Here is a 9,871-nt window from a genome sequence, read left to right as displayed (position 1 = left end):
TCGACATTTCATGGGTGTCCATCTGCAAGAGCAGTACCGCTCACGGCCATACCACCCTGAAAAGGCCCGATCTCGCCCGATCTCGTCCGAACTCGGCAGCCAAGCATGGTTCGGCCTGGTTAGTACCTAATTGGGAGACCGCTTGAGAATACCAGGTGCTGTGAGCATCATACCCCGCATCTTTTTCGACATTTCATGGGTGTCCATCTGCAAGAGCAGTACCGCTCACGGCCATACCACCCTGATAAGGCCCGATCTCGCCCGATCTCGTCCGATCTCGGCAGCCAAGCATGGTTCGGCCTGGTTAGTACCTGATTGGGAGACCGCTTGGGAATACCAGGTGCTGTGAGCATCATACCCCGCATCTTTTTCGACATTTCATGGGTGTCCATCTGCAAGAGCAGTACCGCTCACGGCCATACCACCCTGAAAAGGCCCGATCTCGCCCGATCTCGTCCGATCTCGGCAGCCAAGCATAGTTCGGCCTGGTTAGTACCTGATTGGGAGACCGCTTGGGAATACCAGGTGCTGTGAGCATCATACCCCGCATCTTTTTCGACATTTCATGGGTGTCCATCTGCAAGAGCAGTACCGCTCACGGCCATACAACCCTGATAAGGCCCGATCTCGCCCGATCTCGTCCGATCTCGGCAGCAAAGCATTGTTCGGCCTGGTTAGTACCTGATTGGGAGACCGCTTGGGAATACCAGGTGCTGTGAGCATCATACCCTGCATTTTTTTCGACATTTCATGGGTGTCCATCTGCAAGAGCAGTACCGCTCACGGCCATACCACCCTGAAAAGGCCCGATCTCGCCCGATCTCGTCCGAACTCGGCAGCCAAGCATGGTTCGGCCTGGTTAGTACCTAATTGGGAGACCGCTTGAGAATACCAGGTGCTGTGAGCATCATACCCCGCATCTTTTTCGACATTTCATGGGTGTCCATCTGCAAGAGCAGTACCGCTCACGGCCATACCACCCTGATAAGGCCCGATCTCGCCCGATCTCGTCCGATCTCGGCAGCCAAGCATGGTTCGGCCTGGTTAATACCTGATTGGGAGACCGCCTGGGAATACCAGGTGCTGTGAGCATCATACCCCGCATCTTTTTCGACATTTCATGGGTGTCCATCTGCAAGAGCAGTACCGCTCACGGCCATACCACCCTGAAAAGGCCCAATCTCGCCCGATCTCGTCCGATCTCGGCAGCCAAGCAGGGTTCAGCCTGTTTAGTACCTGATTGGGAGACCGCTTGGGAATACCAGGTGCTGTGAGCATCTTGCCCCGCATCTTTTTCGACATTTCATGGGTGTCCATCTGCAAGGGCAGTACCGCTCACGGCCATACCACCCTGAAAAGGCCCAATCTCCTCCGATCTCGGAAGCCAAGCATGGTTCGGCCTGGTTAGTACCTGATTGGGAGACCGCTTGGGAATACCAGGTGCTGTGAGCATCATACCCCGCATCTTTTTCGACATTTCATGGGTGTCCATCTGCAAGAGCACTACCGCTCACGGCCATACCACCCTGAAAAGGCCCGATCTCGCCCGATCTAGGAAGCCAAGCATGGCTTGGCCTGGTTAGTACCTGATTGGGAGACCGCTTGGGAATACCAGGTGCTGTGAGCATCATACCCCGCATCTTTTTCGACATTTCATGGGTGTCCATCTGCTAGTGCAGTACCGCTCACGGCCATACCACCCTGAAAAGGCCCGATCTCGTCCGATCTCGGAAGCCAAGCATGGATCGGCCTGTTTAGTACCTAATTGGGAGACCGCTTGTGAATACCAGGTGCTGTGAGCATCATACCCCGCATCTTTTTCGACATTTCATGGGTGTCCATCTGCTAGTGCAGTACCGCTCACGGCCATACCACCCTGAAAAGGCCCGATCTCGTCCGATCTCGCCCGATCTCGGCAGCCAAGCATGATTCGGCCTGTTTAGTACCTGATTGGGAGACCGCTTGGGAATACCAGGTGCTGTGAGCATCATACCCCGCATCTTTTTCGACATTTCATGGGTGTCCATCTGCAAGAGCAGTACCGCTCACGGCCATACCACCCTGAAAAGGCCCGATCTCGACCGATCTCGGAAGCCAAGCATGGTTCGGCCTGGTTAGTACCTGATTGGGAGACCGCTTGGGAATACCAGGTGCTGTGAGCATCTTGCCCCGCATCTTTTTCGACATTTCATGGGTGTCCATCTGCTAGTGCAGTACCGCTCACGGCCATACCACCCTGAAAAGGCCCGATCTCGTCTGATCTCGGAAGCCAAGCATGGTTCGGCCTGTTTAGTACCTGATTGGGAGACCGCTTGGGAATACCAGGTGCTGTGAGCATCATACCCCGCATCTTTTTCGACATTTCATGGGTGTCCATCTGCAAGAGCAGTACCGCTCACGGTCATACCACCCTGATAAGGCCCGATCTCGCCCGATCTCGTACGATCTCGGCAGCCAAGCATTGTTCGGCCTGGTTAGTACCTGATTGGGAGACCGCTTGGGAATACCAGGTGCTGTGAGCATCATACCCCGCATCTTTTTCGACATTTCATGGGTGTCCATCTGCTAGTGCAGTACCGCTCACGGCCATACCACCCTGAAAAGGCCCGATCTCGTCCGATCTCGTCCGATCTCGGCAGCCAAGCATGGTTCGGCCTGGTTAGTACCTGATTGGGAGACCGCTTGGGAATACCAGGTGCTGTGAGCATCATACCACGCATCTTTTTCGACATTTCATGGGTGTCCATCTGCTAGTGCAGTACCGCTCACGGCCATACCACCCTGAAAAGGCCCGATCTCGTCCGATCTCGGAAGCCAAGCATGGTTCGGCCTGTTTAGTACCTGATTGGGAGACCGCTTGGGAATACCAGGTGCTGTGAGCATCATACCCCGCATCTTTTTCGACATTTCATGGGTGTCCATCTGCTAAAGCAGTACCGCTCACGGCCATACCACCCTGAAAAGGCCCGATCTCGTCCGATCTCTCCAGCCAAGCATGGTTCGGCCTGGTTAGTACCTGATTGGGAGACCGCTTGGGAATACCAGGTGCTGTGAGCATCATACCCCGCATCTTTTTCGACATTTCATGGGTGTCCATCTGCAAGAGCAGTACTGCCCACGGCCATACCACCCTGAAAAGGCCCGATCTCGTCCGATCTCGGAAGCCAAGCATGGTTCGGCCTGTTTAGTACCTGATTGGGAGACCGCTTGGGAATACCAGGTGCTGTGAGCATCATACCCCGCATCTTTTTCGACATTTCATGGGTGTCCATCTGCAAGAGCAGTAACGCTCACGGCCATACCACCCTGAAAAGGCCCGATCTCGTCCGATCTCGTCCGATCTCGGCAGCCAAATATGGTTCGGCCTGGTTAGTACCTGATTGGGAGACCGCTTGGGAATACCAGGTGCTGTGAGCATCATACCCCGCATCTTTTTCGACATTTCATGGGTGTCCATCTGCAAGAGCAGTACCGCTCACGGCCATACCACCCTGAAAAGGCCCGATCTCGTCCGATCTCGGAAGCCAAGCATTGTTCGGCCTGTTTAGTACCTGATTGGGAGACCGCTTGGGAATACCAGGTGCTGTGAGCATCTTGCCCCGCATCTTTTTCGACATTTCATGGATGTCCATCTGCAAGAGCAGTACCGCTCACGGCCATACCACCCTGAAAAGGCCCGATCTCGTCCGATCTCGGGAGCCAAGGATGGTTCGGCCTGGTTAGTACCTGATTGGGAGACCGCTTGGGAATACAAGGTCCCGTGAGCATCATACCCCGCATCTTTTTCGACATTTCATGGGTGTCCATCTGCAAGAGCAGTACCGCTCACGGCCATACCACCCTGATAAGGCCCGATCTCGCCCGATCTCGTCCGATCTCGGAAGCCAAGCATGGTTCGGCCTGTTTAGTACCTGATTGGGAGACCGCTTGGGAATACCAGGTGCTGTGAGCATCTTGCCCCGCATCTTTTTCGACATTTCATGGGTGTCCATCTGCAAGAGCAGTACCCCTCATGGCCATACCACCCTGATAAGGCCCGATCTCGCCCGATCTCGTCCGATCTCGGAAGCCAAGCATAGTTCGGCCTGGTTATTACCTGATTGGGAGACCGCTTGTGAATACCAGGTGCTGTGAGCATCATACCCCGCATCTTTTTCGACATTTCATGGGTGTCCATCTGCAAGAGCAGTACCGCTCACGGCCATACCACCCTGATAAGGCCCGATCTCGCCCGATCTCGTCCGATCTCGGAAGCCAAGCATGGTTCGGCCTGTTTAGTACCTGATTGGGAGACCGCTTGGGAATACCAGGTGCTGTGAGCATCTTGCCCCGCATCTTTTTCGACATTTCATGGGTGTCCATCTGCAAGTGCAGGACCGCTCACGGCCATACCACCCTGAAAAGGCCCGATCTCGTCCGATCTCGGAAGCCAAGCATGGTTCGGCCTGTTTAGTACCTTATTGGGAGACCGCTTGTGAATACCAGGTGCTGTGAGCATCTTGCCCCGCCTCTTTTTCGACATTTCATGGGTGTCCATCTGCAAGAGCAGTACCGCTCACGGCCATACCACCCTGAAAAGGCCCGATCTCGTCCGATCTCGGAAGCCAAGCATTATTCGGCCTGGTTAGTACCTGATTGGGAGACCGCTTGGGAATACCAGGTGCTGTGAGAACCATGCCCCGCATTTTTTTCGACATTTCATGGGTGTCCATCTGCTAGCAAAGTACCGCTCACGGCCATACCACCCTGAAAAGGCCCGATCTCGTCCGATCTCGGAAGCCAAGCATGGTTCGGCCTGGTTAGTACCTGGTTGGGAGACCGCTTGGGAATACCAGGTGCTGTGAGCATCATACCCCGCATCTTTTTCGACATTTCATGGGTGTCCATCTGCAAGAGCAGTACCGCTCACGGCCATACCACCCTGAAAAGGCCCGACCTCGCCCGATCTCGTCCGATCTCGGAAGCCGAGCATGGTTCGGCCTGTTTAGTACCTGATTGGGGGACCGCTTGGGAATTTCAGGTGCTGTGAGCATCATACCCCGCATCTTTTTCGACATTTCATGGGTGTCCATCTGCTAGTGCAGTACCGCTCACGGCCATACCACCCTGAAAAGGCCCGATCTCGTCCGATCTCGGAAGCCAAGCATGGTTCGGCCTGGTTGGTACCTGATTGGGAGACCGCTTGGGAATACCAGGTGCTGTGAGCATCATACCCCGCATCTTTTTCGACATTTCATGGGTGTCCATCTGCAAGAGCAGTACCGCTCACGGCCATACCACCCTGAAAAGACCCGATCTCGTCCGATCTCGGAAGCCAAGCATTGTTCGGCCTGGTTAGTACCTGATTGGGAGACCGCTTGGGAATACCAGGTTCTGTGAGCATCATACCCCGCATCTTTTTCAAAATTTCATGGGTGTCCATCTGCAAGAGCAGTACCGCTCACGGGCATACCACCCTGAAAAGGCCCGATCTCGTTCGATCTCGTCCGATCTCGGCAGCCAAGCATGGTTCGGCCTGGTTAGTACCTGATTGGGAGACCGCTTGGGAATACCAGGTGCTGTGAGCATCATACGCCGCATCTTTTTCGACATTTCATGGGTGTCCATCTGCAAGAGCAGTACCGCTCACGGCCATACCACCCTGTAAAGGCCCGATCTCGTCCGATCTCGTCCGATCTCGGCAGCCAAGCATCGTTCGGCCTGGTTAGTACCTGATTGGGAGACCGCTTGGGAATACCAGGTGCTGTGAGCATCATACCCTGCATCTTTTTCGACATTTCATGGGTGTCCATCTGCAAGAGCAGTACCGCTCACAGCCATACCACCCTGAAAAGGCCCGATCTCGCCCGATCTTGGAAGCCAAGCATCGTTCGGCCTGGTTAGTACCTGATTGGGAGACCGCTTGGGAATACCAGGTGCTGTGGGCATCATACCCCGCATCTTTTTCGACATTTCATGGGTGTCCATCTGCTAGTGCAGTACCGCTCACGGCCATACCACCCTGAAAAGGCCCGATCTCGTCCGATCTCGGCAGCCAAGCATGGTTCGGCCTGTTTAGTACCTGATTGGGAGACCGCTTCGGAATACCAGGTGCTGTGAGCATCATACCCCGCATCTTTTTCGACATTTCATGGGTGTCCATCTGCTAGTGCAGTACCGCTCACGGCCATACCACCCTGAAAAGGCCCGATCTCGTCCGATCTCGGAAGCCAAGCATGGTTCGGCCTGTTTAGTACCTGATTGGGAGACCGCTTGGGAATACCAGGTGCTGTGAGCATCATACCCCGCATCTTTTTCGACATTTCATGGGTGTCCATCTGCTAGTGCAGTACCGCTCACGGCCATACCACCCTGAAAAGGCCCGATCTCGTCCGATCTCGGGAGCCAAGCATGGTTCGGCCTGGTTAGTACCTGATTGGGAGACCGCTTGGGAATACCAGGTGCTGTGAGCATCATACCCAGCATCTTTTTCGACATTTCATGGGTGTCCATCTGCAAGAGCAGTACCGCTCACGGCCATACCACCCTGAAAAGGCCCGATCTCGTCCGATCTCGGAAGCCACGCATGGTTCGGCCTGGTTAGTACCTGATTGGGAGACCGCTTGGGAATACCAGGTGCTGTGAGCATCATACCCCGCATCTTTTTCGACATTTCATGGGTGTCCATCTGCAAGAGCAGTACCGCTCACGGCCATACCACCCTGAAAAGGCCCGATCTCGTCCGATCTCGGGAGCCAAGCATGGTTCGGCCTGGTTAGTACCTGATTGGGAGACCGCTTGGGAATACCAGGTGCTGTGAGCATCATACCCAGCATCTTTTTCGACATTTCATGGGTGTCCATCTGCAAGAGCAGTACCGCTCACGGCCATACCACCCTGAAAAGGCCCGATCTCGTCCGATCTCGGAAGCCAAGCATGGTTCGGCCTGGTTAGTACCTGATTGGGAGACCGCTTGGGAATACCAGGTGCTGTAAGCATCATACTCAGCATCTTTTTCGACATTTCATGGGGGTCCATCTGCAAGAGCAGTACCGCTCACCGCCATACCACCCTGAAAAGGCCCGATCTCGTCCGATCTCGGAAGCCACGCATGGTTCGGCCTGTTTAGTACCTGATTGGGATACCGCTTGGGAATACCAGGTGCTGTGAGCATCATACCCCGCATCTTTTTCGAGATTTCATGGGTGTCCATCTGCTAGTGCAGTACCGCTCACGGCCATACCACCCTGAAAAGGCCCAATCTCGTCCGATCTCGGAAGCCAAGCATGGTTCGGCCTGGTTAGTACCTAATTGGGAGACCGCTTGGGAATACCAGGTGCTGTAAGCGTCATACCCAGCATCTTTTTCGACATTTCATGGGTGTCCATCTGCAAGAGCAGTACCGCTCACGGCCATACCACCCTGAAAAGGCCCGATCTCGTCCGATCTCGGAAGCCACGCATGGTTCGGCCTGTTTAGTACCTGATTGGGAGACCGCTTGGGAATACCAGGTGCTGTGAGCATCATACCCCGCATCTTTTTCGAGATTTCATGGGTGTCCATCTGCTAGTGCAGTACCGCTCACGGCCATACCACCCTGAAAAGGCCCGATCTCGTCCGATCTCGGCAGCCAAGCATGGTTCGGCCTGTTTAGTACCTGATTAGGAGACCGCTTGGGACTACCAGGTGCTGTGAGCATCATACCCCGCATCTTTTTCGACATTTCATGGGTGTCCATCTGCTAGTGCAGTACTGCTCACGGCCATACCACCCTGATAAGGCCCGATCTCGTCTGATCTCAGAAGCCAAGCATGGTTCGGCCTGTTTAGTACCTGATTGGGAGACCGCTTGGGAATACCAGGTGCTGTGAGCATCATACCCCGCATCTTTTTCGACATTTCATGGGTGTCCATCTGCAAGAGCAGTAACGCTCACGGCCATACCACCCTGAAAAGGCCCGATCTCGTCCGATCTCGTCCGATCTCGGCAGCCAAGCATTGTTCGGCCTGGTTAGTACCTGATTGGGAGACCGCTTGGGAATACCAGGTGCTGTGAGCATCATACCCCGCATCTTTTTCGACATTTCATGGGTGTCCATCTGCTAGTGCAGTACCGCTCACGGCCATACCACCCTGAAAAGGCCCGATCTCGTCCGATCTCGGAAGCCAAGCATGGTTCGGCCTGTTTAGTACCTGATTGGGAGACCGCTTGGGAATATCAGGTACTTTGAGCATCATACCCCGCATCTTTTTCGACATTTCATGGGTGTCCATCTGCTATTGCAGTACCGCTCACGGCCATACCACCCTGAAAAGGCCCGATCTCGCCCGATCTCGGCAGCCAAGCATGGTTCGGCCTGTTTAGTACCTGATTGGGAGACCGCTTGGGAATACAAGGTCCTGTGAGCATCATACCCCGCATCTTATTCGACATTTCATGGGTGTCCATCTGCAAGAGCAGTACCGCTCACGGCCATACCACCCTGATAAGGCCCGATCTCGCCCGATCTCGTCCGATCTCGGCAGCCAAGCATGGTTCGGCCTGGTTAGTACCTGATTGGGAGACCGCTTGGGAATACCAGGTGCTGTGAGCATCATACCCCGCATCTTTTTCGACATTTCATGGGTGTCCATCTGCTAGTACAGTACCGCTCACGGCCATGCCACCCTGAAAAGGCCCGATCTCGTCCGATCTCGGCAGCCAAGCATGGTTCGGCCTGGTTAGTACCTGATTGGGAGACCGCTTGGGAATAGCAGGTGCTGTGAGCATCATACCCCGCATCTTTTTCGACATTTCATGGGTGTCCATCTGCTAGTGCAGTACCGCTCACGGCCATACCACCCTGAAAAGGCCCGATCTCGCCCGCTCTCGTCCGATCTCGGCAGCCAAGCATGGTTTGGCCTGGTTAGTACCTGATTGGGAGACCGCTTGGGAATACCAGGTGCTGTGAGCATCATACCCCGCATCTTTTTCGACATTTCATGGGTGTCCATCTGCTAGTACAGTACCGCTCACGGCCATACCACCCTGAAAAGGCCCGATCTCGTCCGATATCGGAGGCCAAGCATGGTTCGGCCTGGTCAGTACCTGATTGGGAGACCGCTTGGGAATACCAGGTGCTGTGAGCATCATACCCCGCATCTTTTTCGACATTTCATGGGTGTCCATCTGCAAGAGCAGTACCGCTCATGGCCATACCACCCTGATAAGGCCCGATCTCGCCCGATTTTGTCCGATCTCGGCAGCCAAGCAAGTTCGGGCTGGTTAGTACCTGATTGGGAGACCGCTTGGGAATACCAGGCGCTGTGAGCATCATACCCCGTATCTTTTTCGACATTTCATGGGTGTCCATCTGCAAGAGCAGTACCGCTCATGGCCATACCACCCTGAAAAGGCCCGATCTCGCCCGATCTCGGAAGCCAAGCATGGTTCAGCCTGGTTAGTACCTGATTGGGAGACCGCTTGGGAATACCAGGTGCTGTGAGCATCATACCCCGCATCTTTTTCGACATTTCATGGGTGTCCATCTGCAAGAGCAGTACCGCTCACAGCCATACCACCCTGAAAAGGCCCGATCTCGCCCGATCTTGTCCGATCTCGGCAGCCAAGCATGGTTCGGCCTGGTTAGTACCTGATTGGGAGACTGCTTGGGAATACCAGGTGCTGTGAGCATCTTGCCCCGCATCTTTTTCGACATTTCATGGGTGTCCATCTGCAAGAGCAGTACCGCTCACGGCCATACCACCCTGAAAAGGCCCGATCTCGTCCGATCTCGGAAGCCAAGCATTGTTCGGCCTGTTTAGTACCTGATTGGGAGACCGCTTGGGAATACCAGGTGCTGTGAGCATCTTGCCCCGCATCTTTTTCGACATTTCATGGATGTCCATCTGCA

At 54.7% G+C, this 9,871-nt stretch overlaps 1 non-coding gene and 52 pseudogenes across 1 annotated transcript; all 53 read left to right on the top strand.

Annotated features, from left to right (window-relative positions):
* Positions 1-38: 38 nt before the first annotated feature.
* LOC144183962 (5S ribosomal RNA) lies at positions 39-167 on the top strand (annotated as a pseudogene).
* A 56-nt stretch (positions 168-223) lies between these two features.
* LOC144182671 (5S ribosomal RNA) lies at positions 224-352 on the top strand (annotated as a pseudogene).
* Positions 353-408: 56 nt separating this feature from the next.
* LOC144184424 (5S ribosomal RNA) lies at positions 409-537 on the top strand (annotated as a pseudogene).
* Positions 538-593: 56 nt separating this feature from the next.
* LOC144185008 (5S ribosomal RNA) lies at positions 594-722 on the top strand (annotated as a pseudogene).
* A 56-nt stretch (positions 723-778) lies between these two features.
* On the top strand, positions 779-907 carry LOC144183961 (5S ribosomal RNA; annotated as a pseudogene).
* Positions 908-963: 56 nt separating this feature from the next.
* LOC144184742 (5S ribosomal RNA) lies at positions 964-1,092 on the top strand (annotated as a pseudogene).
* Positions 1,093-1,148: 56 nt separating this feature from the next.
* On the top strand, positions 1,149-1,277 carry LOC144184163 (5S ribosomal RNA; annotated as a pseudogene).
* A 56-nt stretch (positions 1,278-1,333) lies between these two features.
* Positions 1,334-1,452, top strand: LOC144191035 (5S ribosomal RNA; annotated as a pseudogene).
* A 56-nt stretch (positions 1,453-1,508) lies between these two features.
* LOC144182373 (5S ribosomal RNA) lies at positions 1,509-1,627 on the top strand (annotated as a pseudogene).
* A 56-nt stretch (positions 1,628-1,683) lies between these two features.
* On the top strand, positions 1,684-1,802 carry LOC144191669 (5S ribosomal RNA; annotated as a pseudogene).
* A 56-nt stretch (positions 1,803-1,858) lies between these two features.
* Positions 1,859-1,987, top strand: LOC144186653 (5S ribosomal RNA; annotated as a pseudogene).
* Positions 1,988-2,043: 56 nt separating this feature from the next.
* LOC144188343 (5S ribosomal RNA) lies at positions 2,044-2,162 on the top strand (annotated as a pseudogene).
* Positions 2,163-2,218: 56 nt separating this feature from the next.
* On the top strand, positions 2,219-2,337 carry LOC144188148 (5S ribosomal RNA; annotated as a pseudogene).
* Positions 2,338-2,393: 56 nt separating this feature from the next.
* Positions 2,394-2,522, top strand: LOC144186552 (5S ribosomal RNA; annotated as a pseudogene).
* Positions 2,523-2,578: 56 nt separating this feature from the next.
* Positions 2,579-2,707, top strand: LOC144182949 (5S ribosomal RNA; annotated as a pseudogene).
* Positions 2,708-2,763: 56 nt separating this feature from the next.
* On the top strand, positions 2,764-2,882 carry LOC144187640 (5S ribosomal RNA; annotated as a pseudogene).
* A 56-nt stretch (positions 2,883-2,938) lies between these two features.
* LOC144183315 (5S ribosomal RNA) lies at positions 2,939-3,057 on the top strand (annotated as a pseudogene).
* Positions 3,058-3,113: 56 nt separating this feature from the next.
* Positions 3,114-3,232, top strand: LOC144190007 (5S ribosomal RNA; annotated as a pseudogene).
* Positions 3,233-3,288: 56 nt separating this feature from the next.
* On the top strand, positions 3,289-3,417 carry LOC144185525 (5S ribosomal RNA; annotated as a pseudogene).
* Positions 3,418-3,473: 56 nt separating this feature from the next.
* On the top strand, positions 3,474-3,592 carry LOC144190474 (5S ribosomal RNA; annotated as a pseudogene).
* Positions 3,593-3,648: 56 nt separating this feature from the next.
* On the top strand, positions 3,649-3,767 carry LOC144186624 (5S ribosomal RNA; annotated as a pseudogene).
* A 56-nt stretch (positions 3,768-3,823) lies between these two features.
* Positions 3,824-3,952, top strand: LOC144183269 (5S ribosomal RNA; annotated as a pseudogene).
* A 241-nt stretch (positions 3,953-4,193) lies between these two features.
* On the top strand, positions 4,194-4,322 carry LOC144183268 (5S ribosomal RNA; annotated as a pseudogene).
* Positions 4,323-4,378: 56 nt separating this feature from the next.
* Positions 4,379-4,497, top strand: LOC144190365 (5S ribosomal RNA; annotated as a pseudogene).
* A 56-nt stretch (positions 4,498-4,553) lies between these two features.
* LOC144183557 (5S ribosomal RNA) lies at positions 4,554-4,672 on the top strand (annotated as a pseudogene).
* Positions 4,673-4,728: 56 nt separating this feature from the next.
* On the top strand, positions 4,729-4,847 carry LOC144187747 (5S ribosomal RNA). Its single transcript, XR_013324898.1, has one exon. It is a non-coding gene; the product is annotated as a 5S ribosomal RNA (ribosomal RNA).
* A 56-nt stretch (positions 4,848-4,903) lies between these two features.
* On the top strand, positions 4,904-5,032 carry LOC144185767 (5S ribosomal RNA; annotated as a pseudogene).
* A 56-nt stretch (positions 5,033-5,088) lies between these two features.
* LOC144187946 (5S ribosomal RNA) lies at positions 5,089-5,207 on the top strand (annotated as a pseudogene).
* A 56-nt stretch (positions 5,208-5,263) lies between these two features.
* LOC144190810 (5S ribosomal RNA) lies at positions 5,264-5,382 on the top strand (annotated as a pseudogene).
* Positions 5,383-5,438: 56 nt separating this feature from the next.
* On the top strand, positions 5,439-5,567 carry LOC144185838 (5S ribosomal RNA; annotated as a pseudogene).
* Positions 5,568-5,623: 56 nt separating this feature from the next.
* Positions 5,624-5,752, top strand: LOC144186146 (5S ribosomal RNA; annotated as a pseudogene).
* A 56-nt stretch (positions 5,753-5,808) lies between these two features.
* On the top strand, positions 5,809-5,927 carry LOC144184782 (5S ribosomal RNA; annotated as a pseudogene).
* Positions 5,928-5,983: 56 nt separating this feature from the next.
* LOC144190885 (5S ribosomal RNA) lies at positions 5,984-6,102 on the top strand (annotated as a pseudogene).
* Positions 6,103-6,158: 56 nt separating this feature from the next.
* LOC144187639 (5S ribosomal RNA) lies at positions 6,159-6,277 on the top strand (annotated as a pseudogene).
* Positions 6,278-6,333: 56 nt separating this feature from the next.
* On the top strand, positions 6,334-6,452 carry LOC144187994 (5S ribosomal RNA; annotated as a pseudogene).
* A 56-nt stretch (positions 6,453-6,508) lies between these two features.
* Positions 6,509-6,627, top strand: LOC144189493 (5S ribosomal RNA; annotated as a pseudogene).
* A 56-nt stretch (positions 6,628-6,683) lies between these two features.
* LOC144187993 (5S ribosomal RNA) lies at positions 6,684-6,802 on the top strand (annotated as a pseudogene).
* Positions 6,803-6,858: 56 nt separating this feature from the next.
* Positions 6,859-6,977, top strand: LOC144188106 (5S ribosomal RNA; annotated as a pseudogene).
* A 56-nt stretch (positions 6,978-7,033) lies between these two features.
* LOC144185096 (5S ribosomal RNA) lies at positions 7,034-7,152 on the top strand (annotated as a pseudogene).
* A 56-nt stretch (positions 7,153-7,208) lies between these two features.
* LOC144182364 (5S ribosomal RNA) lies at positions 7,209-7,327 on the top strand (annotated as a pseudogene).
* Positions 7,328-7,383: 56 nt separating this feature from the next.
* Positions 7,384-7,502, top strand: LOC144191064 (5S ribosomal RNA; annotated as a pseudogene).
* Positions 7,503-7,558: 56 nt separating this feature from the next.
* Positions 7,559-7,677, top strand: LOC144184737 (5S ribosomal RNA; annotated as a pseudogene).
* A 56-nt stretch (positions 7,678-7,733) lies between these two features.
* LOC144191894 (5S ribosomal RNA) lies at positions 7,734-7,852 on the top strand (annotated as a pseudogene).
* A 56-nt stretch (positions 7,853-7,908) lies between these two features.
* LOC144185521 (5S ribosomal RNA) lies at positions 7,909-8,037 on the top strand (annotated as a pseudogene).
* A 56-nt stretch (positions 8,038-8,093) lies between these two features.
* Positions 8,094-8,212, top strand: LOC144182519 (5S ribosomal RNA; annotated as a pseudogene).
* A 56-nt stretch (positions 8,213-8,268) lies between these two features.
* LOC144186390 (5S ribosomal RNA) lies at positions 8,269-8,387 on the top strand (annotated as a pseudogene).
* Positions 8,388-8,443: 56 nt separating this feature from the next.
* LOC144182670 (5S ribosomal RNA) lies at positions 8,444-8,572 on the top strand (annotated as a pseudogene).
* A 56-nt stretch (positions 8,573-8,628) lies between these two features.
* Positions 8,629-8,747, top strand: LOC144191117 (5S ribosomal RNA; annotated as a pseudogene).
* A 56-nt stretch (positions 8,748-8,803) lies between these two features.
* On the top strand, positions 8,804-8,932 carry LOC144183759 (5S ribosomal RNA; annotated as a pseudogene).
* A 56-nt stretch (positions 8,933-8,988) lies between these two features.
* LOC144182226 (5S ribosomal RNA) lies at positions 8,989-9,107 on the top strand (annotated as a pseudogene).
* Positions 9,108-9,347: 240 nt separating this feature from the next.
* Positions 9,348-9,466, top strand: LOC144182369 (5S ribosomal RNA; annotated as a pseudogene).
* Positions 9,467-9,522: 56 nt separating this feature from the next.
* LOC144185812 (5S ribosomal RNA) lies at positions 9,523-9,651 on the top strand (annotated as a pseudogene).
* A 56-nt stretch (positions 9,652-9,707) lies between these two features.
* On the top strand, positions 9,708-9,826 carry LOC144190473 (5S ribosomal RNA; annotated as a pseudogene).
* Positions 9,827-9,871: the final 45 nt, after the last annotated feature.

The sequence above is a fragment of the Stigmatopora nigra genome, unplaced genomic scaffold (genome assembly GCF_051989575.1).
Source record: "Stigmatopora nigra isolate UIUO_SnigA unplaced genomic scaffold, RoL_Snig_1.1 HiC_scaffold_24, whole genome shotgun sequence".
NCBI lineage: Eukaryota > Metazoa > Chordata > Actinopteri > Syngnathiformes > Syngnathidae > Stigmatopora > Stigmatopora nigra.
The sequence above is the reverse complement of the archived record's forward strand: the minus strand, read 5'-3'. Positions and strand labels throughout refer to the sequence as shown.